This window comes from Octodon degus, unplaced genomic scaffold, assembly GCF_000260255.1.
Source record: "Octodon degus isolate 3935 unplaced genomic scaffold, OctDeg1.0 scaffold00032, whole genome shotgun sequence".
In the NCBI taxonomy this organism is placed as follows: domain Eukaryota; kingdom Metazoa; phylum Chordata; class Mammalia; order Rodentia; family Octodontidae; genus Octodon; species Octodon degus.
This window is the reverse complement of record NW_004524608.1, coordinates 6,591,868-6,617,078: the sequence shown is the minus strand read 5'-3', so window position 1 is coordinate 6,617,078 and position 25,211 is coordinate 6,591,868.

The following is a 25,211-nucleotide window of genomic DNA, read 5'->3' as shown; positions in this document are numbered from 1 at the left end:
GCAGCTACAATCAGAGTCACCACTTAATTCAGTTTATGGTAACCTATCATCATTCTCCAAGACCCATCTGTCTTCTGCACAATCAGAAGGGAGAATTAAGTGGAGATGTGGAGAAGACAAGCACTACTCCACCCTGTGAGTCCTTGATGGTGGCACTAATCCCTGCAATCCCTCCAAGAATGAAGTGCTGTTTTTGATTTACTGTTCTACCAGGCAAGGGTACTGTAATGGCTTCCACTTGACCTTTCCAACAATAATAGCCCTCATACTATAAATTAGAGAATTAATGTGAGGATTCTGCCAAATTCTAATTATATCTATCCAAATTGTGCATTTTAGAACAGAAGAAATGACCATAGGATGAATTTGAGGATCTACTGGACCCACTGTTAGATCTTTGCTAAAACTCCATTGACCATCTGACCTGCTTAGGCTCCTACATTTAGTGGAAGGAGGGTCACAATGACATTTTTTAATTAATTTGATTTTATTTTGAAAAGTAAAACACAAAAGTACCAAAATCAGAAACAAAGATAGAAACAGGGTAACATAAAACAGTACATGTGTTACAGATTTTCAAAATAAGAACAGCAGATTAATAATGGTTGGTATATTACCTATTTTTCATCTTTTATTCATTTTAATGAGAAAAAAGATAAAATAGCAATGAAAACAGTTTCAAAATAGGTTATTAGGACAGTTACAATAATTCATACATTGCATATTGTTGTCCTTATAGTAGTTATTCAGAGGACAAGATGTACACATGACATCTTGTCTAAACAATATTAGTACAAACCTTTCTTCTCATTGAACTAAGAGAAAGTAGCTCTATATTTATCCTAACTAACTTGTATATTTTTTCACTACAAAATGGTCCTTTATTTATATCCCTCTTTTTTGTTTTTCATTTTTGTTTTTGTTTTTGTTGTTTTTTTGTCAGAGATGGGTGTTCCTCTGCAGGTAAAGAAGTTGTATTTGGAGAAGTCTTTAAAGGACCTTTACATACTTGAAGCCAGTCTAAAGATTGTAGGTACTTGAATTCAGCAAAATAATCCAATATAGTCCAGTAGTCCATAATAGTAGTGGGTTATCAGCAGAGCTGGCAATTGTCAGAAGTTGTTGACTTGAGCCTTTTACAGCTCTGCATATTAATATGGCATTATGTTTATACCTCATGGTTATGCTTTTCTGCTGGATGGTTAAGACCAAATTAAAGCAAGACCTATATGACTAAAAATGTAAGTTTTTTTTTAAATAGTGCTGTCTTTGTATCTTGTTTAAATAATTTTATTCAGAAATAGCAATGAGACAGTTTCAAAACCGCTTAGTAGGACAGTTTCAATAATTAATACATTGCATATTGAGAAGTTCATTTTCAAAACAGATAAAATTCAGTCTTGGGCATGAATGGTATGAATGACAGTCTTTATTCCCCCCCTTTTTTTAATTTCTTAATTGTTTGGGATCCTTAAGCATGCACAAGGCTTTGAACAAGAGGGCCTGCAAGGAACCGGTCATCTCTGGGTGTCCAGTTAGGCCAAAGCTGAGAAGTCCTTTGAGTCATCCACATCCAGGGCAGAAGCACTCAACTTGTCAGTCCTGCTGATGGTTCGGACCTCCCTTCCCCCGCATGCCCATGTCCACCTTGCCCGCCCCTACCAACCTGTCCAGGGCAGCCGAGGTATCCAAAGTTGATCTCCAGCTGAGACGTGATTGTATCTGACAAAGTCAGTCAAATCCCCTCAGAATTTACCCTAAAATCATGTACATCACCTTGTAGATCTTTTGTCAGTGTCAGCCATCTGGATGAGTCACAGCTCAAGATGATAGTTTGGATCCCATGGAATTTGTGTTAATTCAGAACTAGCGTCCAATAGTACCTAAAATATCTACCATTTCCCTTCCCCCAGTGTATATCCACTCAGGAAAAAGGCCTTTGGCACCTCTCAGAAAGGAGGAGAGAAAGACTGGCAGTATAAATTTTTGGTGCATCTGTATTATTACCCAAGGGTATCTGACCTACTGTTCATTCCAGGGATTCTGGGTCTCTAAAGTGGCTCAAATCTGGGAACTGGCTGAGGGGCAGTGATTCCCTGTTACCATAATCTAAAGTAGATTTCTGTCCACCCTTAAATTTTTTCAATTATATAAATCTGGGAAATACTTTGGAGGTTTCCTGTTTCATGTGGGGACGCCATGGCTGATCAGCCAATGCCATAGATCTACAGGATCAGACCATTCTGGTCATTGTTTTTCTTTGGCTGTCCATTACAGTAAATATATGGCTTTGGTGCTTAAGTGCTGCCATTTGACTGCTGGTACTCCAGGATGTAATCAAACTCATTGCCCTTAAACTTCTCATTTGAGTAACTGCAGTCACCACTATCAAGTCTGGCATACAAGAAGAGCAATGACCGGGCTCTTTAAGGATGCTGGTGCTCCTCTCAAAAATCTGTTTCTCTTTTCTTGTGGAATAAAGTAAAACAAAATTTCATAACAAGATGATAAGAAACTAAAAGTAGCTCATGTATTGCATGTTATTATAAGTAGTTACTCAGAGAAAAAGATATAGGCATAAGATATTTTCCAGTCAATGTTACACAAACATTCCTTTTCTATGAACTAAGGGATGTGAATACTATAATTAACTTGCATTTTCTTTTGTCTTTTCCCTTCTTTTCTTTCCTCTTTCCCCCATCCAAGCTCCTATTTCTATTTTAACAACTTCTTTCCATTTCACAATATCTATTATACATTTTAAACCTTAAACACTCTTCCAGTTTCTCATACCAGGGAGAAAACGTGATCTTTGCACATGAGAGTCTGATTTATTTCACTACTGAATATGGACTCAGTTGAATCCATTAACATGTAAATTCTCAAGTTTATCCTTCTTTATGTCTGAGCACTACTCCACTGTATAAAAATGCCACATATTTTTTATTCATCCCTCAGTTGATGGGCATGTGGGTTGTTTCCAAGATCTAGCTATTACAAACTGTGCTGCTATAAACATAGGTGCACATATATCACTGTAGTATGATGTTTTCAATTCTTCTGGGAAAATATCCAGAAGAGGAATAGCTGGGTTGAATGGGACTGCTAATCCTAGTTTTTTTTGAGGAATCTCCACACTGACTTGCACCATTTGGAATCTTCACACTGTTGGCACCATTTGGAATGCCCACCAACAGTGGAGAAGGATTCATTTTCCCCACAGCCTGTGCATCATTTGTTCTTGGCTAACTTCTTGATGACAAACATTCTTTCTAGGGTGAAATAAAATCACAGTGTTGAATGACAAATGATGTTGAACTTTTTTGTATATTTATTTGGCACTTGTATGTCTGCATCTGAGAAGAGTGTATTTGTCTCAGATGCTGATTTTTAGATTGGGTCCTTGAATGGGAGGGTCTCATTATTTTCTATTCTTACTATGTTTAAGAAGTCCTTCATCTAAGGGACAAGTGGTAAAATTATTTCCCAATCTGTGGGTTGTCTATTCACTCTATTGGTGATTTATTTCATAATTTATAATTTTAAATATTTATTTTATTTACTCATTGCTACAGGGTCTTGCTACACAGTTCAGACTCATAGTGATCCTCCTGTCTCAGCTTTCCTGGTGCTGGGATTATAGATATGCATGACCATGCATAGTTTCAGTGCCTGGGGTTCTGGGGCTGGCATATCATCTAGTACCAGGGATCAAACCCAGGATCTTGCACTTGCCAGGCAGGCACTTAGACCACTGAGCTATCTCCCCAGCCCAGGTAAGTCCTTTCAATGTGCAAAGATTTTCATAAGATTTCTGTGTTACTAGATTTCCCTCTGGTCCCTGGGCCTTCCTTAAAATTCACCTCATTCGTGGAAGCAGTGAGGGAAGGGGCCATTCTCTGGGCCTTCCTGTGTGGTTCACCTGGCTTGCAGCAGTGGTGATCACAAATCTGTTTCTCAAGATATTAGCAAAGAGTGTATTTTCTGGATGATCCCACTGGGAAGGAGTAAACTTCACATAACAGGTTCACTCCAGCATTCCCATTTCCCTAAGCCTCTGAATGCCCTCATCAACAATAAAGTATGGAATATCAGGCATCTCTAACTTATTTATAGTGGGCCATCTTTTGATCTGTACTTCTGCCAGCCAGTCAAATAAACTATAAACACCTTTCTTTCCTCCACAAGCTGCAACATTATATTCAGAATCCCTGCTTAACAGGTCTGTATCAACAAACTCAGCCTGATGTAGGCACATATTTTTGCCACATTATTCCACACAAATAAAATCCATTCCCATGCTTGCTCATCAGGGCTGTACGTGAAAACTCAAGTTCTTTGGGAGAATAGTGGACCTCACTATGGAATATGGGTCACACTATGTACCTCACCCTTAGGAGTCCTCTGTGATTTGAGCTTAGTTATGGGCCTAGAGGCAAAAGTGTGTGGTAAGGGTGGGTTCTTGAGAAGCGTCATGTCGTCCTACTTGGTCAACACATGATTAGTTTCCCCAGGTATACTAGAAAAGGCCAACGCCACAGGAGTCAGGCTGGAGATACCTCTTCCACTTCAGAGAAATCTCTTCCTCTGACAAAATAATCTCATTAGCATCTAGAAACAATATCCTCAGCTTCCTCAGGATCCTCCACACGTCTGCATCCCATTTTGTGGGATTCCCTTCTCTTCTGATCAGTGTCCTCACCTTTGCTCCAGATACCATTTGAGGCTGAACATTAAGCTTACATTACAGTTCATCAATGATAGTATGAGGATCTGCGTTTGGGTTTCTACAATCTTGACCTTGTAGCTCAAAGAGAGGAGATTTTCTCTCAGGACACACTCAGAAACTTTTAAATTTCTTATATGTGTCTGGAGGTGGAATCTTTTGGCTCCTTATTTTCCTTTATTAATTTGTCCTCACAGTCAAAAGACTTTGGATTTCTCATAGATGTTTTGAGCTCATCATTTTCCTTCACTAATTTGTCCAGAAATGTTAAGACTAACCAGCCAGCATCATTATATATCCCACTCTGCCAAAAATATTCAAAAGCTTTACATATGGAGTCACTAAATCCCTTACATCCCACAGATAGTGAATTGGAATAATCAAATGGATCTACATTGTGTGTTTTTTTTTAAACAGTTCATGTCAACAACTATCAATCTGTATTTCCCAAAGAATTAGAAGAGGCGATGGCATCTCTAGAGCTCACCAAATTAGACAGCCAATTCCAGGAACCCCTAAAGCCATAAATAAATTTCATCTTTATAATTGCATTTCTCTAGAGCCACTCCTGTTACCAAAATCTATATCAGTGTTTACTAGAGGAAAAAGATAGAAGATATATAAATACATAAGAATTTGCAAGATGAAGTTATAATACCCACTCATGGCATCAGATGTAGAAAAGTGCAGAGGGCCTGAAGGCACACTGAAGACCAAAGGATTCAGTCAAGGTCTGGGTCTGATGGCAGTGTTCTGAGTGAATTCCTCTCAGGGGGATGATGAGTCTGGGGTGGAAAGGTGAAGAGTATACTCCAGAAGACTGAAAGATCTTCATTGGAAGTTGAAGAGTGTCTGTTGGAATCCAAGAGATAATGTCCAAGATGATGGCAAAGACTGGAGCTCCTCTGAAGAGACAAAAGCAGATCTATTCACTTGTCTTCATTTTTCCTTTTTATCATGCAGGTGACAAACCATGTTAGAATGGGTCTTCCATGCCCAGGGTGTGGAACTGCTGAGCAGAATTAGTTCAGTTTTTCTTACTCAAGTTGACCCAATCAATCAACTATCTCAGGGCAATTTAGCAACTTCTCATGAGCTATTTAGCAAGAACCTGTCTAGAAGAAAAAAAAAAAAAAAAAAGTTCAGAGGTGTAGCACAGTGTGAAGGCCCTGGCTTCATTCTCTTATATTATGAAAAATAAGTAAAATATAGAAAACTAGCAAAGGCACAAACATGCATAAACCTGCCATATGAATCAACACAATTGCTTGACATACAGGTTGAGCTGTCTAATTTATTTTCAACCAGTCTACTTTTTGATGAGTAGTTTAGAACACCCAAGCCAATCAATCACTAGGAATCTTGGTGAAAAGAAAGTGCAGGCTCAGCAGGTACTCTTCTTACCACCAGCCTGGAACTTCAAGCAGTAATCTTCAGTCATTTCCAGCCTGCCCATCATCAGCACCTCTCTGGCACCTACCCTGACAAGTCCATGTTTTGTGGATGCCAACATAGCTACTCCAAGGCCGGTAAGCCACTGTGAGAGGAAGTCCCTCCCTTTCTGGTGGTGGAAGCCATGAGCTTTGCCCAGATGAGTGCATTCGAGTAACCCAGGGCCTTCAGTGGAATCTGTCCTGTGTGATACCCTTTCTTCTGAGGGGCTTTTGCTGGCACCATCACATGACTCAATAGGGCTTCTTGCCTCACCTGGCCAAATAAAATTCTCAAACCGTCACACCAGGTCAAACAGGTAAGTCACACACATGACACATGTGTGCTCTGAGGTGGCTGTGAACACCCTGGTTCTAAGGGTGCAATCTAGAGTAAGTCTGAATAAGATGGTGGAAATGAGTTAAAGCGTGTTAGAAGCCTTCAGTCTGCAGCTGAGGAGCAAGCTGGACTCCACTGAGGGGCTCAGACTGTCCTGGATGCTTACTGGGTTGGTGAAGATTCCATATGCAAAGTCTCTGAGAAAATTCTTATTGAGCCATTCCAGAAAGCTAACAGAGGCAGTACTAGGGGTTGGGATATATTCTTGAAGGGCAATTGCCTAGCATGGAAGCTCTGTACTTGGTCTCATCACTGCCTAACTATTCAAAGAGATCTTAATGTGGATCAGCAAACCAATGTATAAGCTCAGGGAGATAAGTAGACTGGTGTCTGCAGGCTGCAAGAGTCACAGCCCTGGGGAGTACTAAGTCCTACCCCACTGCTGCTGGTTCTTACTATGCAGCTAGAAGAAGGCTCGTAGTCTCAAGATCCACCAAAACCATTAATATAAGTGATGTTTGGAAATTTCATGCCTAATTAAAAAACAAAAGCTGCTCAACCTCCCCTGCTCATGGCTCATCCAATCTTACCCTGGGGATCCCCCTCAGACCTCTTGAAAGCCTTGTTGTACATACATTAAGAGATCTTAATGCGGATCAGCAAACTATGAAATGTCACCATTATTCTCATCAACCTCACTAATAAGTGCTACCGCAGAGGCTCAGACATGGCCAGGCCAGTGCCAGGATTCACCCTTTTTCTGCCACACTTCACTATTAATCCCTGAGCCTGCATCCTGATCAAGGATGTGCTGCATCATCAATACAATCTGCTTGCTTACTTTGGGTTCAAACCACCTTCTCTCCAAAACACCTGAAAAGATCTCTTGACTCTACTAATCTTTTGAAACTTCCCTCCAGCCACTAAACTAAAGCATGAATACAGCTAGGTTTTTTATTGATTGTTCACCTCTAAATTAAAGCATCTCGTAGGTCCATTTTTCTCAGTACCACATGACTACTCACTGCAGTTCTGCAAGTAAGAGCTGGAGGAGGACTGTGTTTTGGCACATTGGTCACCCTTCCCCCACAGGTCTCAGAGCAGGCTTGGAGATCCACAGAACTGTTCACAATCACAACAACCCAGAAGAGTATCTCCCTTGGAGTTCTTACCCACACACTACAGTCCTGCTGCTGTTAATCTCTCTGGTTTTTAACCTGCAGACTCTTCTAAACTTTTGGGAAATATGTAATATATTTAATTGTAATTCTATGGCTACAATGGATTTTAATGATTAGAAACGTAGGCTCCCTTGTGCGGCACCTTAATCCTCTTTAAAACAACTCTTAGGGCTCTCTGCATCTGTAAATTGTACAAACTGAAGCAGGATTTTAAAATACACATGTGCTATGCATAATTATTTGGATGGGCAATGCCTCAGGTTTGAACAACAATATGAATTTATCTCTGAGACAAATGGGGCATTAATTCTATAAGTCTTGATTATTGGGTACTTTTCTCTCATTTTATCATATAATAACACTCCTCTCTGACCACTACCCATCCCTTCCTAGATCTGGAGACAGATGGAAATAATCCCTACTCTTTCCATTGTGCTTCAGTTACTTGTTTGCATAAAACCTTGGTCCTTGCTTCATAAAACCTTGCTTTCTTTCAAATATTTATTAAATGTGTAAATTACTTGTACAATTGTTTGTCACTAAACTGTAAGGTCAGTGCAGACAGGCTTATGCTTCTTTTATCACAATGATAGTCATAGCATATGGCGACCTATGGTCCTGGTTCACTGCCACCCAAAGAATCCTCTCAGTCCCAGTTGAGCCAGAGAAGCTGGTCGCTCTACTTTAGCTCCTAGTCTAGTGAACCGTTTTTGAGAGAAGAAACAGCCATGCAACTTAGAACACATCATTGCTTTAAAAAGAAGCAGCATACGTAGAGTGGTAGAACAGGATGGTGGTTATGACAGAAACTACAGAACTAGGTATTCCAGGTTCGCATCCAAGCTCTGCCACTTACCAGCTGCATGATCTTACACTACTTTACTTCTCTGTGTCTGTTTCCTCACCTGAAAATGGGAAGTTAACCATTCCAGCCGTGAAGAGCTGTTTGCAAAAATCATATCTATTAATAAATGTGATGATTGAGGACAGTACTCAGCACATGTTACTAAACATCTACCATAGCACTTGGCCCATGGTAGAAGTCAAATTTCATTTTATTTACATTGTTGTGGAAAAAAAAAAGAAACAGCCCTATATCAAATTGTGGACTTAGAGAAATAGTTTTTCAATTTATCTCATTTGGGGCAGCCAAATAGCTCAGTGAATTAAAGCACCTGCAAGCAGGCTCAAGGGCCTGGGGTTCAACCCCTGGGCCTGCCATGCTGGCCCCACTCCTGGGGCGCTTTGAGATGGCAATTTAGACTGGGCGTGGTGGCATGTGCCTGTAATCCCAGATCTTGTGAGGCTGTAAACAGGTGGATCACTACCAGTCCAATCTAGTAGTGAGACCCTGAACACCCTGTAGAGCCTTCCCTAAAACAAAACAAAAAAAAAAAATTTCACTTGTGTTTTTCTAAGATTATCAAAAACCAGATGAAATGCCTACCTTCTGGGTGGACTCCTGCTCTTCAGTCCTACTGCACCGTTTTTCCTCTCTCAGGAGGTTCTGTGACCTTTGGACTCATTCTTCTTCACTCATCGACATGCATTATGCATACACCACTGTATGTGTCCTATTACAGGACTGAGTTCCTGGTTGCTGATGAACTTGTTTGTACTAAAATACATCCTTGCCTGGCCCTTCTTTGCCTTTCTCACTCAAAGGTTTACTTTTTAAAGGGAACACCCCGAAACTTACTGTTTTTAATCTAGGGGAACTAATCTCTAATGAATACGATCTGAGGTGATGCAGGAGGGGAGAATTGGGAGCAGGGTCATTTCAATGGCGTCTCACGAATCTCCAAGACAATTGGCTGCCGTGCAGATGATTAGTTTTGCCGGATACTGTCTTCAGAGACTCTTGATCTGAGACACATATGCATCACTGGTGACCCAATATGTCATGTTACTGGTAATATTGGAAAGCCACTAATGAGTGCGGATATCTCTCACCCTTCAGTGGAGGTGTGAAGAAAACAAGGTCAAAGAGATTGTTTGGTGAGAATCCAAGCTATCATTACACTACCTACTCCTCAAGGTCAGTTCCTGGAGGAGGGGAAGTTCACTAGCGAGATGGCCAGAGGTGAAGCTCAGGACGAGTGAGGACACTTTCATTTGACTTTCACTTTTAGCTAAGGTTGGACTCTTAGGAGTGCCTAGTCAGACACAAAATTGTGCAGTAATTAGAAGCCAATGCACCATTTCCCTTTCATCATTAATCCCACCTGTTTCAATATCCTGGACGTGGATATTCAAGGCCAGCAAAGCCCACCCTGATGTCCTTTCTAACTCTCTGTGTAATATCCCACAGTCCCAATTCCCTTCTCTCATCAAAGATTAGCTGTTTCATGCCTTATGCCTCCATGACATTATCCTAAAGTAAATCTAATAGAATAGACCGCATAAGTTGATAGGTGTTGCATAGCATGTGAGTTCCCTTGTTTGTTCTCTTATTACATTAATTTAAAGGCAAATTTTGAGCATAAAAACAGGGACATGAACAAATTATTTAACGAAGGATGTGCATATCACGTCTTAGCAACATATGCCAGAATTTTCCACTTATTATATACTAAGGTCAATACTGAGTCCACTTTTCCATGACAAAAATGTTAAAAAATTATTTTACTAAGCATTTGGTCACTACTCAAAACCAAGACATCTTTAGTTTGGGATTTTAATTTTACAGAAAAAGAAGAAATGTATTGATAATTGGAAACTGATATTTAGTGCCTTACCAACCAGCACTCCTGATTTAGACATCTAATTCTCCTTCATCAGCCTCTTAAATGCTGTGATTATAGGTATGTGTCACCATGTCCAGAAAATTCAGTGTTTAAAGGAACAGTGCAAAGAACCAAAGGATGCGGTCCAGTGCAGACCAGTATAGTGAATGCTTCACAGACAATCTCATCTGGGAAGCTCTGAGTTACTCCTGCAGCTAAATATCTTCTTTTCTCAACTTTCACAGAAGCTGAAATGTTTATCCATTTCTGTCACCTGAGGATGAATTTCTCTATAATTCACTGAAAACTACTCCAAAAGCAACAATCCATTAATGTAATACCAGTCACTGACACTTTTACACTCTGTTATTGTTGTTGTTGTTGCTGCTGCTGCTGCTGTTGTTGTTGTTGCAAGTGTACAGTGAAAAGAAGGACATGGTACCGAGATGTGGAAGACCTCCTGCATGAATGACTAAAGGAAGTAGTAAGTACCTAAGCTGATGTACAGTAAAACCTTGATTTGCAAGCATAGTTCATTCTAGAAACATGCTTATAATCCAAAACCCTTGTGTATCGAAGAAAATTTCCCCACAAGAAATCGCAGAAACTCAGATGATTCATTCCACAACCCCAAAACATTAACATAAAAATGATTACAATATTGCAATATAATACAAAATAATTTTAAAGTGCAAAATATAAAGAAAATTAAACAAGTTAACCCACACTTACCTTTGCAAACCTTTGCTGCTGATGTGAGACAGATGAAAAAGGAGGGTTATTGTGCAGGACAACTTTCACTATCCCTAACAGAATCCCTGCTACCTATCAGAGCAATAAAATCCTTTTCTTTTACTGCAACTTTACCAAAGAACCTACCCAATGGCACCTGCTTTTGCCTCCTTTTGAGGATTTTGCAAACATGTGGCATTGCTTTGTCAATAAACACATTCATTTCACAGTGCTACAGCTTTCACCTACAGGTGGTGCTTTTCTACAAAATTTTGAGGTTTCCCACGTTTCCCACACACCTCTAATCTCATTTGAAGTCGGGGATTCCTCTGCCTTTTCTACTCCTCCTCTGCAGACAAGAGCTCCTCCATAGCCTCCTACTATTGTGAGATGATTAGCCACAGTCCAAAGGAGTGGGAACCACTGGCTCAGTTATGATCATGTGGTGTTCAGCATTACATAGTCCTCATATGGCAAGACATCGTTGTACATTTATCAACTTGCTCAACCCCAATAATCCCAAATGAACTCACAAGTCTTCAAAAAAGGTGATTAAATATAACTGAGGCCATACCTGAGGCTGAAAGGGTCATCTATTCATTAGGGTGGTGATCCTGTGGACGAGACCTCAGAGATGCGTGTGCATGGGGGGCAGGACACATGAGCAAGAAGCCTTCTCTAAGCCAGGAGAAGCCTCTGGAGAAATCAGAACTGCCCATATCTTGGTCCTGGACTCCTAGCCTCTTCGGCTCTGAGGAAATAAATTTCTGTTGTGTAAGTCATCTAGGTTATGGTGTTTTGTTATGGCAGCTTTACTAAGTGAACACAATATGACCTCATTTCTACGCAAAACTGGTTTTGCTTTGGTTTACTGCTAAGTCTAAACCTCATGTATGTTAGATTCAGTAGAGTATTCTAATACCCTGTAGTATGAGCTCTCTCTATATACGAGTATGAAGTATACACTTGTTGCCTACCTGAGATGATAGAAGAATAAAAATAAGTAAAAGTAATAATCATATCAAGTATATATAAGCATTGCCTGACCAGAAGTAGAGGAAAGCAGGCGTACATGCTTCTCTTCTGCTAGCTGTTACTCTTCATTCTTAACGTTACTTCGTTAACTAACTTTCGGCCAACTCCGTGGACAGTATCTATCCATCCCCCTTTCTCTCTCCATGTCCCTTCTCTCTGTCTCTATCACCTCCTCTCTAAGTCTCCCCTCTCCCTAGGTGCCCTCCCACCCCGTGTCTTCACTTCTGTTGCAGAATAATTCCACACCAATAAAGAAATGGTTACAAACAACCAGAACAAACACAGCATGTTTGTGGGAAACCATTGAAAACCATAGTCATACAGTGACTAGTCCTTATTCCTTTGGATAAACCAATTCAACATGCTCCAAGAATTCCATTTAACTGTCAGTATTTCCACAGCCTGGGTGGCATTTTATGACTCCCAAAATCTAAAGCCCTATCCATATACATGGCTAGGTGATTAACACCTTTACATACACCATCACTGCAGGCTGTAGCTACCCTCAACCAACTACCAGCAGGAGTGGCATATAGATTCTGCTGCCCAGTCACACTTTTAAGGGTCAATTTCCCATTTCAGTAACTTGTTCTCTTCTCTGATTTTCTTTCTGCTTTATTTACCTACTCCCTGTTCATATTCCAGATAAACTACCTGCCCTTGAATCATTAACTTAAAGTGTGACTCTAGAAAAAGCCAAATTCACCAGGATAAAGCAAAACTTGCTTAGAATCATGGCGTTACTTCTTACAAAGTTAGGTCACAATAATTTCTGTCAGTCACAGCTTCTCTCTTTCTAAATGGAAATGATTAATATCTACTTCATGGGTTTAGAACAGAATATTTACAAAGCACTGAGTATTGTGCCTAGCATATAGCATATACCAAATGAATTTAGATTTTCCCTCTTGATTTAAAGAGCTGTATCATTCAGACTTGGTATTACAGACGCACCCAACTTGGTAGCCTGAGACAGCAATTTCATTTAGCTTATAATTCTGAGTCAGCAACTTAAGCTGGTGTAATTTGCATGATTTTTCTACTGGGCAGAACTGGGCTCACTTACGCAAACACGGATGAAAAGAAGTCAGCTGAATGTTTATTCATCTGGGGAGGGCAACAAACTTTTCTGGGGTGACAGTTGGCATCTATCAGAGGACTAAAGCAGTCATCATGTGGCAACTCAAGTTCCCAAGGGCAGCAGGAGGAAGACACAGGTATTTTGCTACTCTGCTTGGGTCATTTCTGCTACTGTCTCTGTGCTCAAAACAAACCAAATAGCCTGGCATGGATGTAAATGACACAAAAACACCAGCTCTTGACGAGAGAAGCTTTCCCATCATATTTGGAGATTGTGAGTATAGAGAGTTCAGGTTTTTATAACCATATTTGCCATCTGCTACAGAGAGTATGTCTTAAATATATCCAAGAGGCCTCCCTGCAATACTTGGTATGGCTGAAAACTGCTTCTCCAGTACTTGATGTCTTGCTAGGTGACTGGAGGGCAGGTTGGCTCCTATAACCACAAGAAAATCTCTCAACATCACTTAGCAGTTTAGGAAAATACAAATATACTTTTTCTCTCTGGTCAAAGTTAGCAATTTTTGTTGGAAGATAATAAATATAAAAGTTTTTACAACTCAGAAATACATTTGCTACAGTAGATTGCTCAGATGTGTTATCATTTCTCAACCATCATTGAGAGAGTCCTAATATACTCTGAAATGGATGTCTGTTCAGCCAAGTGCAGGTACTCACACACACACATTTTCCAAGAGTCTGTCTCAAAATGGAACTATCATCAGTTCGGAGAACCATTTTCAGCTGAGCAGCAGCTTCCTTTCTCCAAATACCAATTAATTGCAAGCCCAAAGACGACACAAGGAAGCAAGCAACAGTTGCCGCTTCCTTGTGAAAACAAATCACTTTTTTAAGTGAATTCCACATCATAATTACTCTTTTTTTTTTTTTTTTTTTTTTTTTTGCGGAACCAGGGATTGAACTCAGGCCCTTGCACTTGCCAGGGAAGCGCTTATTCCACTGAACCAACTCCCCGGCCCAATAATTACTCATCTTAATTTCAATAATAATTACCTTTATGAAAGGCCTTCTAAAACCCTTTATAAAACTCTGGTCTAAAAAAACCTTCTCTAATGAAGAAAATAATACAAATAACTTCATAAGGGAACAATGCCATGAATTTGGTCGATTACAAGTAGCATTCCTGGCTGAAAACAAAATTTGGTCTGTTGAATAAAGCCCAGAGATGAGGCTGGTCGAATAGCTCAGCCAACTAAAGCGCCTGCTTAGGCAAACAGGCAAAGCACAGGACCATGATTAGATCCCAGACATCACATGCCACACCAGCCCCGCCCCCAGGGCAGGCTGAGCCAGCCAAAGTCTGGGTGTGGTGGCACAGGCCTAGAATCCCAGGATCACCATGAGTCAGAGCTCCATAGTGAGACCCTGTAACAACCAAATGCATTAAATAAATAAAGAGATAGGTAAATAAAGCCCAGAGAACCCTGAGGCAGGGCCATTAGATTGAAAGAATTCCCATGCTATTCTAGTTACATTTATTTCCTATTAAGCTATAAGATACATCAGATATCATGCTAGACTCTTTGTACAATTAGGATAAATCAGTAAGGTTGACGATCCTGCCTTCCAGGAAGTTACTATCTAGGAGGGTCCCTGGAAAGGCGATAACAGCACTCACATTTCTCCACCCCACACACAAGGATACAAAAGCAGCTTGAGTAAAATGTACAACCATTTTATAATCGGTGTGATCAGGCCCTCCACAAACAGCAATGGCCAAGACAAATTATCCTAAGTTTAACTGTCCTGTGCACACGGTGAGAAGAATGGTGCCTTCCTGGTCACACCACAGCTTTCTGAGCCACCTCTCCAACCCTAGGCTGATGCTATTATTGAATATGAACTCTACCTGCATGATTTTTATGCAGGAGCAAAGGGGAAATTCCTGGTATAAAGAGAATTCTGGGTTGGCTAGCTGAAGCCCAGAGACAGACCGACTGCACAGTGAGATCAGATAGTCATGCAATGAGGGAATGTCATGACTTATTCAAACCAGCATATTTTCAGTTATAACAAACAGTTCCAAACCAAGACTGCTCTAGTTTGAGTAACCTCCATAAGGCAGCCCTACATGATGACACAGGAGGACACTTTCCCAGCCTGTGATCTTACCAAGCAATTTCGCAGCACAGCTGTAGCCTATTATAGGGCCTCTTCTGCACCCAGCAAGGCCACCACAAAGTGGTACTGACCTTCTGCTTCCAGTAACTGACTGCAGTTCACATACTATCCCTATAACTTCAGTGAAAATCAAGAAAACATTTGGAAGTTTCTTTATATTCCGAGCTATTGATCCTCTTCTTGTGAAAGCCACTAATAGGAGAGAGGATTTGTATTCCCACCTAATCTAAGAGCTGAGGGAGGCTAAATTTATACTTTGGCAGAAGAGCTCAAATATCCTGTCAGGATTCTACCCTTCTTGAACTCTGATGGAGTCTTTCCCAGTCATGCACCACTTGATGATGGAGATACATGCTGAGAAATGTAGCAATTGCACCATTGTGTAAACATCACAGAATGTGTTACACAAACTGAATGGGCTATAACATCATTGGATGATGTAATCCACAACTATTGTATGTGCCCCTCCAACATCAATCAAAAGGTCATTGTGACTGTGGACAACTGTGTTTTATCCTCTGGTTTATGTGTGGCTCCTTCTTTTTCCTCCTCCTTCATTGCATCTTCTGGGACTCACCTCAACATCACAAGCATATAAATCATTCCCTTTTGCCTACCCTCAGCCTCAAGCACTGACCTGAGGGAGTTCAGTCAACATAGAAGGCTACACTGTGGTTTCATACCTTGCTCATTCTCCAGATAAGAGAAGTATTAGAATTCTAGTCCTCCTTTGATTATTACAGAATTTGTTTTCATATGGACACTTCAAGGAGGAAAAAGCACACTCTCCTGTCCTAAGTAAATGCTTATCCTGCAGATGACAGTTGGAAGATCTTACAGAGGCTCAGTAAGTATTAAAGTATTAGAGTTTTATCTCATTTGAAAAAGGCCTGATTTGTACCATCTGTGAGTCCAGTTGCTTTTCTATTGTGAAGTTGCAAATATTACTGTACAAAAGTGGTTTTGCAGACATAATATAAGTCACTATGAAAGTTTTACAGCTGGCATTCACTTCATCTCTGCCAACCACCAAAAGTTCTGGTCCTACCACACACATTCATACCTGCCCTGGAGAAAATGCTTTCTGTAGCCCTTTTCTTCCTGCTCCCCTACATCCAGTCTCCTTAGATTCTTAAGCATCCACCATAGCAACTGTGTGATTCCCAACTCCAGTCCCAGATGCTACAAACCTGTGGACCTCACTCTAGAGCTAGGGCAGTGGCCTCTCTACTTGGACCCACAATATTCAGGCTCACTCGCTCTAACCAGTCCTACCCACCCATCAGATTAATCTTAAAAGTGTGCTTCCCATGTCAGTGGGAATGCAAATTAGCAGAATTACTATGAAAATCATTGTGGTGGCTCCTCAAAAAACTAAAAATCACATAGAAAAAAAGCATTCTTTCAGGCTTTCACAGAGAACAAATTGGTCGAGCAATGGCCATGACTCATCCACATGGCTGACACTGACAAAGGATCTACAAATTGCAGGAAAGGGTTTCAGGATAAATCCTGAGGGGAAGTGGAGTGACCTTGTCAGATACAAAAGTTGCATTTCTTGTTATATAGGTCTTTCTTTAGTTTGGTCTTAATTATCCAGCAGAAAAGTATAAAAATAAAGTATAAAAAGTAAAGCCATATTAATATGCTGAGCTATAAAAGGCTCAAGTCAACAACTTCTGACATTGCCAGTCCTATGGATAACCCACTACTATTATGAACTACTGGACTATACTGGATTATCTGGGTGAATTCACACACCTACAGTATTTAAATGACAATGGAATACCCATCTCTGACAAAACTAAACAAAAGAGGGGATACAAATGAAGGACCATTTTGTATCTGTATACTCAAAATAGTTAGGATAGATATGCAGCTACTTTCTCTTAATTCAATGAATAGAAATATTTATACTCATAGTGTTTGTGGACAGGATATCATGTCTGCATCTTGTACTGTGAATAACCATAAGAAGACAACAATACGCAATGTATTAATTATTGTAACTGTCTTACTAATCAGTTTTGAAACTGTCTCATTGCTATTTATTTCTCAATAAAATTATTTTTAAAAAATACCTAAAAGTATAACCACTACATGAGCCATATATATCAATCCTTGGTATACATTCACAGGAAATAAGATTGGCATTCTTTTTTTCGTGTGTGTGTGTGTGTGTGTGTGTGTGTGTGTGTGTGTTTTAAGGAAAGGTCTGCAGGGTGTTCAGGGTCTAACTAATAATTAATAGGACTTGTAGTGATCCGCCTGTTTACAGCCTCCACGCCCAGTCTCATTTGCCATCTCAGCATGCCCCAGGGGTGGGGCCAGCATGGCAGGTCTGGCGAACCCCTGGCCCCTGTGCCTGCTTGCAGGCGCTTTAATCCACTGAGCTATTTGGCCAGCCTAAGATGCATTCTGTAAGGATGTCCGCATGTCTGATTATGGACACAATAGCCAGGGATATAAGCAGGCTAAGTGGATAAGAAAATTCTGTGTGTGTGTGTGTGTGTGGGTGTGTGGGTGTGCATGTGGGTGGGTGTGTTATTCAGCTATAAAGAAGAAAAGAATTATGCTATTTTCAGGAAAATAGATAAAACTAGACATGATCATGCTAAGCAAAATGAGCCAGACATGGAAATTAGCATTGCATTTTTTTTGTAATATGTGGATTCTTTTTTAAAAGTGTCATGAAAGCAGAAAGGACAAGAGGAAAGCATTAAGCAAGGAGGTGACTGTTGTAAGGGAGGATCACAGGAGACTATGATAAGTATGTTATGTACATGTATGAAAATACCACATTGAAACCCAAAATTTTGTAAAATTAATCGAAACTAATGGCATATTTTTCAAAGAATACAATATGTTACTAATTATTTTTTAAATGTGTTTCTTGAGATATTCCTGCATTAAAATCACCAGGGAGGTCCTCTGGCCTTTGAATGTCTGACTGCCTCAGTTCTCCCAAAATCACTTTGATTTCAGTGAGTGATGTGTTTCTGGCATCTAAACTTCAGCATAATAAAACAATTTTGTGTTCCTTGTCCCCAATTGAACTGAAGTCCAACCTGCCTTCCCCAAGAAGTCCTTGCCAAATTGTTGGTTGCTGCAGCTCCTCGCTTTCCTTTCACTCTTGAGCACTTGCCATTGGTATTGACAATCTGACATATGATACACTCTGTCCTAAAGCATTACTACTATTTTGTGCAAGTATGATACTCCCTCAAGATTTGAAGCCTCTAAATAGAGGTTGTATGTAACTCTTTTGTCTCCTCAGCACCTTCCATGCCCTCTAAATATTTTTTTTCTCCCCAAACATTTGATGGTTTCCCAGTGCAGGTTGAACTAAGCACAAACTCCTTATCATGACATTCTGAGCATTCTACGATTGGAACCTAGATGTCAATTTCCTCTTTTGCCTTATGACACTGCGGTGACCTGCAAATTCCCTTCAAGAATCTTCCACCTGCGTGTTCTGCTCTTGGCACTGTCTTTCTCTCTATTTATGCCATGCCCTATTGTGCTGCTTGCCTCAGATATATACTGAACACTGGAAACATAACTCCTTTCACAGCAGGTGGTGCTGTACCAGTAAAATCACCCTGGGTTTTGAAGGCTAGACTTGGAAACAAAATGTAAAGTATCTCAATTACTTAATTATATGTCTTACATATGAAACTATGTTTCAAATATCTGTGATTACCTAAAATATATTAATTTCATTGATTTCTTTTTTATTTTAATATGGTTAGTAGAAAATTTAAATTCTGTTTGGCACACACTGTATTTCTTTGGGCAATAGCTAATCTAGAAGGTTCTCTCCTCATTCCCTTCATAGACCCAAATTGATCATCATCCCTCTAGATTGTATCCAGCCTCAAAGGCCCAATTGAAATGCTGTTTGCAAATATACTTTTCTGCCTCTTTATCTTCATGATCAGGTACTAATTTTCCTCTCTGACCTGTCACCTTAGGGCAACACTTTATTCCTGTCATTTTGCAGCCCAAGCCATATGCTGTTCTGAACAAACAGGTTCCAATGGACTTTTAGTCACATAGTCTCCATTGTGAAAATGGCCATACTCCCAAAGTTGTTATACAGATTCAATGCAATCCCAATTAAAATACCAGCAGCATACCTCACAGATCTAGATAAAGCATTCTTAAAATTCATCTGGAACCGGAAGAGACATAGAATAGCAAAAGAAATTTTGAGCAACAAAAAAAAGCAGGTGGCATCAAAATCTCTAAATTGAAATAATACTACAAAGCTACTGTGATAAAAGCACATAGTACTGGCAAAAAAAAATAGATCTGATGATCAATGGAATAGATTAGAAGATGCAGACACAACTACAAACACACTTAGCCACCTTATCTTTGGCAAAGGGGCCAAAAATGTTCACTGGAAGAAAGATAGCCTCTTTAATAAATGGTGGTAGGAAAACTGGCTTTCCACATGTCAAACACTAACATCAGACTCATGTCTATCACTATGCAGTAAACTACAGTCAAAATGGATTAAAGATATAAATATTAAAGCAGAAACACTAAATCTTCATGAGGAGAAAGTAGATAGAAATCTTAAAGACATAGAAGTAGGTAAAAAAAGTAAATGAACAAAATCAAAACTGCACAAGAAATAGTTCAAAGAATCAAAAATTGGAATCTCATATTTTTAAAAGCTTTTTGCACATCAAAAATATCACCAACAAGTCCAGGCATGGGGGCACATACCTGTAATCTCAGCACTAGGGGGGCAGAAATCAGGAGGATCACTAAAAGTCTGGGCTGTGTAGTGAGACCCTGCACACACAAAAAAAAAAAAAAGAAAGAAAGAAAGAAAGAAAGAAAGAAAGAAAGAAAGAAGAAAGAAAGAAGAAAGAAAGAAAGAAAGAAAGAAAGAAAGAAAGAAAGAAAGAAAGAAAAGAAAAAATCACCAACAGAGCAAAAGGAAAACCCACAAATTGGTAAGGAAAAACCACGAATTGGTTTAAAAAAAAAACATGATATCAAACTGTCCCTCAGACAAAGGATGTCTATCTAAAACATAAGAAGAATTTTTTAAAAATCAGGCCCCCAAAATTCAAAGACTCCATCCAAAGATGGGCATCTGAGTTGAATATATACTTCCCAAATGAAGAAATACAAATGGCAAATAAATATATGAAAAATGTTCAACATCATTGGTCATTCAAGAGATGTAAATTAAAACAATGCTGAGATAACATCTGACACCAGAAAGCATAGCTATCATCAAGAAGTCAACCAATAACAAATACTGAAGAGGCTGTGAGGAAAATGGAACCCTTCTCCACTCTTGTTGGGAGTGAAGACTGGTACAGCCACTATGGAAATCAGTATGGAGATTACTCAAAAAGCTACAGTTGGAGGTCCCATAGAAAGCAGCTATCACCTTCCTAGGTGTTTTTCCAAAAGAACTGAAAACATCAAACCACAGTGATATACATGAACCCATGTTTGTAACAGTGCAATTTGTCATAGCTAACTCTTGGGAACAACCCAAATGCCCATCAACTGAGAAATGGATAAAAAATATATGGCATTTTTATAGAATATAGTATTTTATACAATATAGTATTATAGTATTACAATATAGTGATCTACAACAAAGATCAACTCAAGGCTTTTATATGTAAATGGATGCAACTAGAGACTGCATTGCTAAGTGAAATAAATCAGGCCCACATGTGCAAACATCATATTGTCTTGTGAAATAGATACTGTGAAAGGGAAAGAATCTGTTCAATAGGAAGGAAAAACTGGGATATGAAAAGGATAAAAGAAAAAAGGAAAATATATATATGCATATGTATATGCAGAATAGTTTGGATAATTGTAATGTTGATATCTGCTGGTCTATTGAAATGCTTCAAATTTTATTTTTTTATTTTTTTCTCCTTTTTAATTTCTTATAATTTTTTTACTAGTTTTGTGGGTTTATATCTGATAACCTGAAGAGCTACTTTGAAGATAAAATTATGCAATGCAACCACCATCGTTGAATTCCTATTACTTTGTTTAATGATGTTCTGTATCACTTCTGATGGGAGTTTTTGTTTTCTTTTTTTAACATTTTGTATTCTTTACAAAATAAAACAACTTCTGTATCTGCAAAGGTCAGTCAAATCCCCTCAGGATTTACCCTGAAACCCTGTACCACAGTTTGTAGATCCTTTGTCAGTGTCAGCCATGTGGATGAGTCACAGCCATTGCTTGGCCAATTTGCTTTCTGTGAAAGCCTAAGAGAATGTTTTTGCTCCCTATGACTCTCCTTAGGCACACTCTACATTGTCAATCACTTTGCTCTGTAGCCCCATAATTTCCTTGATCAGAAAATTTGGGACACCACTGAGTTACAGAATGTTACAGTACAGGTTCTCTTATATCCTGATTCCTCACTGACCTTGAATGGCTAGGGCCATTTCTTGTTATATAGGTCTTGCTTTATCTTGATCTTAACCATCCAGCAGAGAAGTATAAAATGATATATAAAAAGTAAAGCCATATTAATATGCTGAGTTGTAAAAGACTCAAATCAACAACATTTGACATTGCCAGTCCTGCAGATAACCCACTACTATTATGGACTTACTGGACTATATTGGATTATTTTGCTGAATTCATGCACCTACAATATTTAAATGGCAATGGAATAACCATCCCTGACAAAACTAAACAGAAAAACAGGATATAAATGGAGGACCATTTTGTATCTGTATATACAAAATAGTTAGGATAGATATACAGCTAATTTCTCTTAATTCAATGAGAAGAAAGATTTTTACTAATAGTGTATGGACAGGATATCATGTCTGCATCTTGTACTATGAATAACTACTACTAAGACAACAATATGCAATGTATTAACTATTGTAACTGTCCTGCTAACCTGTTTTGAAACTGTCTCATTGTTATTTTTTAATAAAATTTTAAAAAATAAAAGGAATTAAATAAAATTTTTAAAGGCATGAGAGAACAGTGAGACATTTTTGGCAGGAGGTCCCTCCTTTCTGCCACACAAGGTTTTACTTCCCTCCATGGTAAAGATGCCAGCTGGGGAGCAGAGGCAGAGGCCACACCAGGTACTGAAACTCTCCATGCTGGGATGGTGGGCTTCTGAGTTTCCAGAACTCTGACAAAAAAACTTTCTACCACTTATACATTAACCAGTCTCAGGAGTTATGTTACAGCAGCATAAGTGGACCAACATGAGGTCCTTTTAGGAAGGAAGAAGGTAAAAGAATCACAGAACGTGTGTTAATAGAAGATATTACTGTTATGCTATTTCTGGCTTTCAGGATGAAAGGGAGACCAGTCAGAGAAGGCAACAGCTTGGGAAGCTGGAATAGGCAAGAAAATGGAGTGTCCTTTAACATACAGGAACCAGCCCTACCCACAACCTGACTTTAGCCCCATGAAACCCTATTTTAGCTTTCTGACCTGCAGAACGATGAGATGATGATATCTCAGTGCTGTTTTCAGCTCCCTGTTTGCTGATTAAACACATCTTGATCAGTTGTAGCGAGGTAGGCACTAGCTAGAGCTTGATTTTCATCAGCCAGTCCATCTGACAGCTCTAGTGGGCAGGAACTACTTTTAGTCCACAGTTGAGGAAATGGAGCCTGGGGAAAGGGACTCAAGGTCACACACACACTTACACACACACACACACACACACACACACACACACACACACAGGAAGTGATGAAACCAAAGATCAAACTAAAGCCTCAAATGTCAATCTCAAGACTCTGACTCACTGACAAAGTGCAAAACACATGGGTTGCACTGTACCTCCACAAACTAAAGCAATAAAGCAGCTTCTAAGAACTCACACCCAGGGCTCCCTTGATGCTTATGCTAAAGAAATGTTTTTTAAAAATCTCTTTGGAGATCATGGGAGTGAGGGCAGGGGAGTATGGGAATGGTTTTCTTCTGGGCACAAGTTGGCTGTTTTGCTACATAAAGATAAGGTAGTGGACTCCAGTCTTGAGGAAACAGGATGCTCCATCCATATATTACTTAAGATTGAGAGTTCAGCCCATGCCAAGCTTTTCCTGATGCCCTTCGCCCATTTCTGCACTACTTCTCACAGCCCTAAAAGTCTCCCCTTAAAATAATGGCAGCGTTACACTTCTCTATCTTGTTAATGGGGCTACTTAATCAAAATCTCTCTCTTCTGTTACAATGAAATTAGGGATTATACCTCTCTCCATTCACATTCTGTCCTTAAAGGATCATCCTACACCTCACACACAGAAACATCAAAAATCCAATCAATTGTGCTCCCAACTTTGTATCCTGAGGCTCACTCTCTCCCTTAATGGCTGTCATCCAGGTGTAGCACCTCTTAACCTCTTCTTAGCTTTATTGTCAAAGCCTACAGCTCACACTTCCACCATCCAAAAGTTTTCTCTGATATCTACACCAGATCGTCCTTGATTCCAAAGACCTACAAAATTTAACTCCTATATCCTTTCCAACCTCATACTCTGCTGACTGCATTTGAAATCCTTCATTTTCTTACCCATATAATAGATCAAGTTTACTGTCAAATATTTCTTTATAAAGTTTCTGCATAGAACGTCCTCCTGCTGCGTATTTTCCTTGTTTGTTTCTGGCTGACTGACTGTTTCTGGAGACTTGTCTTTTCTTTCATCTATACTACTTTGCATGAGAGCAGTGATGTTGTATAATTGTCTTCACTATATCTCAGGGGTAAGAAGAAAGAACTCTCTTAATGTGCATGGGATAAACGTATGAATAAGTGACTCTGGGGCCTAGTACCTTGTGTAGTACATAGTTAGTTTTCAGCAAATATTTGTTGGATGAATGAATGTACAGAATTTTGCTTAAAATGATTAAAAGTTTATACATGGTATATTCAGTTTAATATCAGAGTTAATGACAGATTTTTAAAATTATAAACTCAAAGCTTTTACTTGATATATTCAAACAGAAATCTAGAAAAATTTACATCAAAGCTGAGACCCAAGTGTACTCACTATGACTGTACCTTGGGTGAAGAAATGAAAGTACACTGGCTCTAGCTCCCCTACATTTTCTCAGTTAGTACAATTTCGAAGCTCTGCCTAAAAATTATAATCCTAAAGAATTTTTAAAACGCCTCATAATAATAAGTACTGCCCAAATTTCCTGGGCTATTTCTGCTAGGATAAATACAAGATTATTGAGCAAAAGTCACAGAATGATAAACGTTTAAGAGGTTTGCCCCCTATTTTACTAAGACAACTACCTGATAAGATTTCCCATCCTGAGACCCAGTCCTAGCCCAGGTCCGGTGAGTGTGCGGAGAGCTTCCTGCTAACCTGCACCGGCGGGACCAGTCCCAGCCCAGGCCCAGAATGGAATGGACCCTCTCCCAGCCCCTTGGGCCGCCCCCCATCACTCCGCAGTGCCTCCCCCACCCCGCCCGCTGGGTAGGATTTTCTGCCGAGTTCTGGGAGCCCCCAGACCCAGTCCTAGCCCAGGTCCGGTGAGTGTGTGGAGAGCTTCCTGCTACCCTGCGCCTGCAGGACCAGTCCCAGCCCAGGCGCAGAGTGGCCAGACCTTCTCCCAGCCCCTTGGGCCGCCCACCACCACTCCGCAGTGCCTCCCCACCCCGCCCGCCGAGTAGAAATTTTTGCCCAGTGCCGGAGGCCCCAGACCCTGTCCTAGCCCAGGTCCCGTGAGTATGTGAGGAGAGCTTCCTCTTCCTCCTACTTCACCTTGCCCCCTCCAGGCACAGCTAAGGCCTGGCATACACACCTGAGGTGTAATCCTGCAGCTGCAATC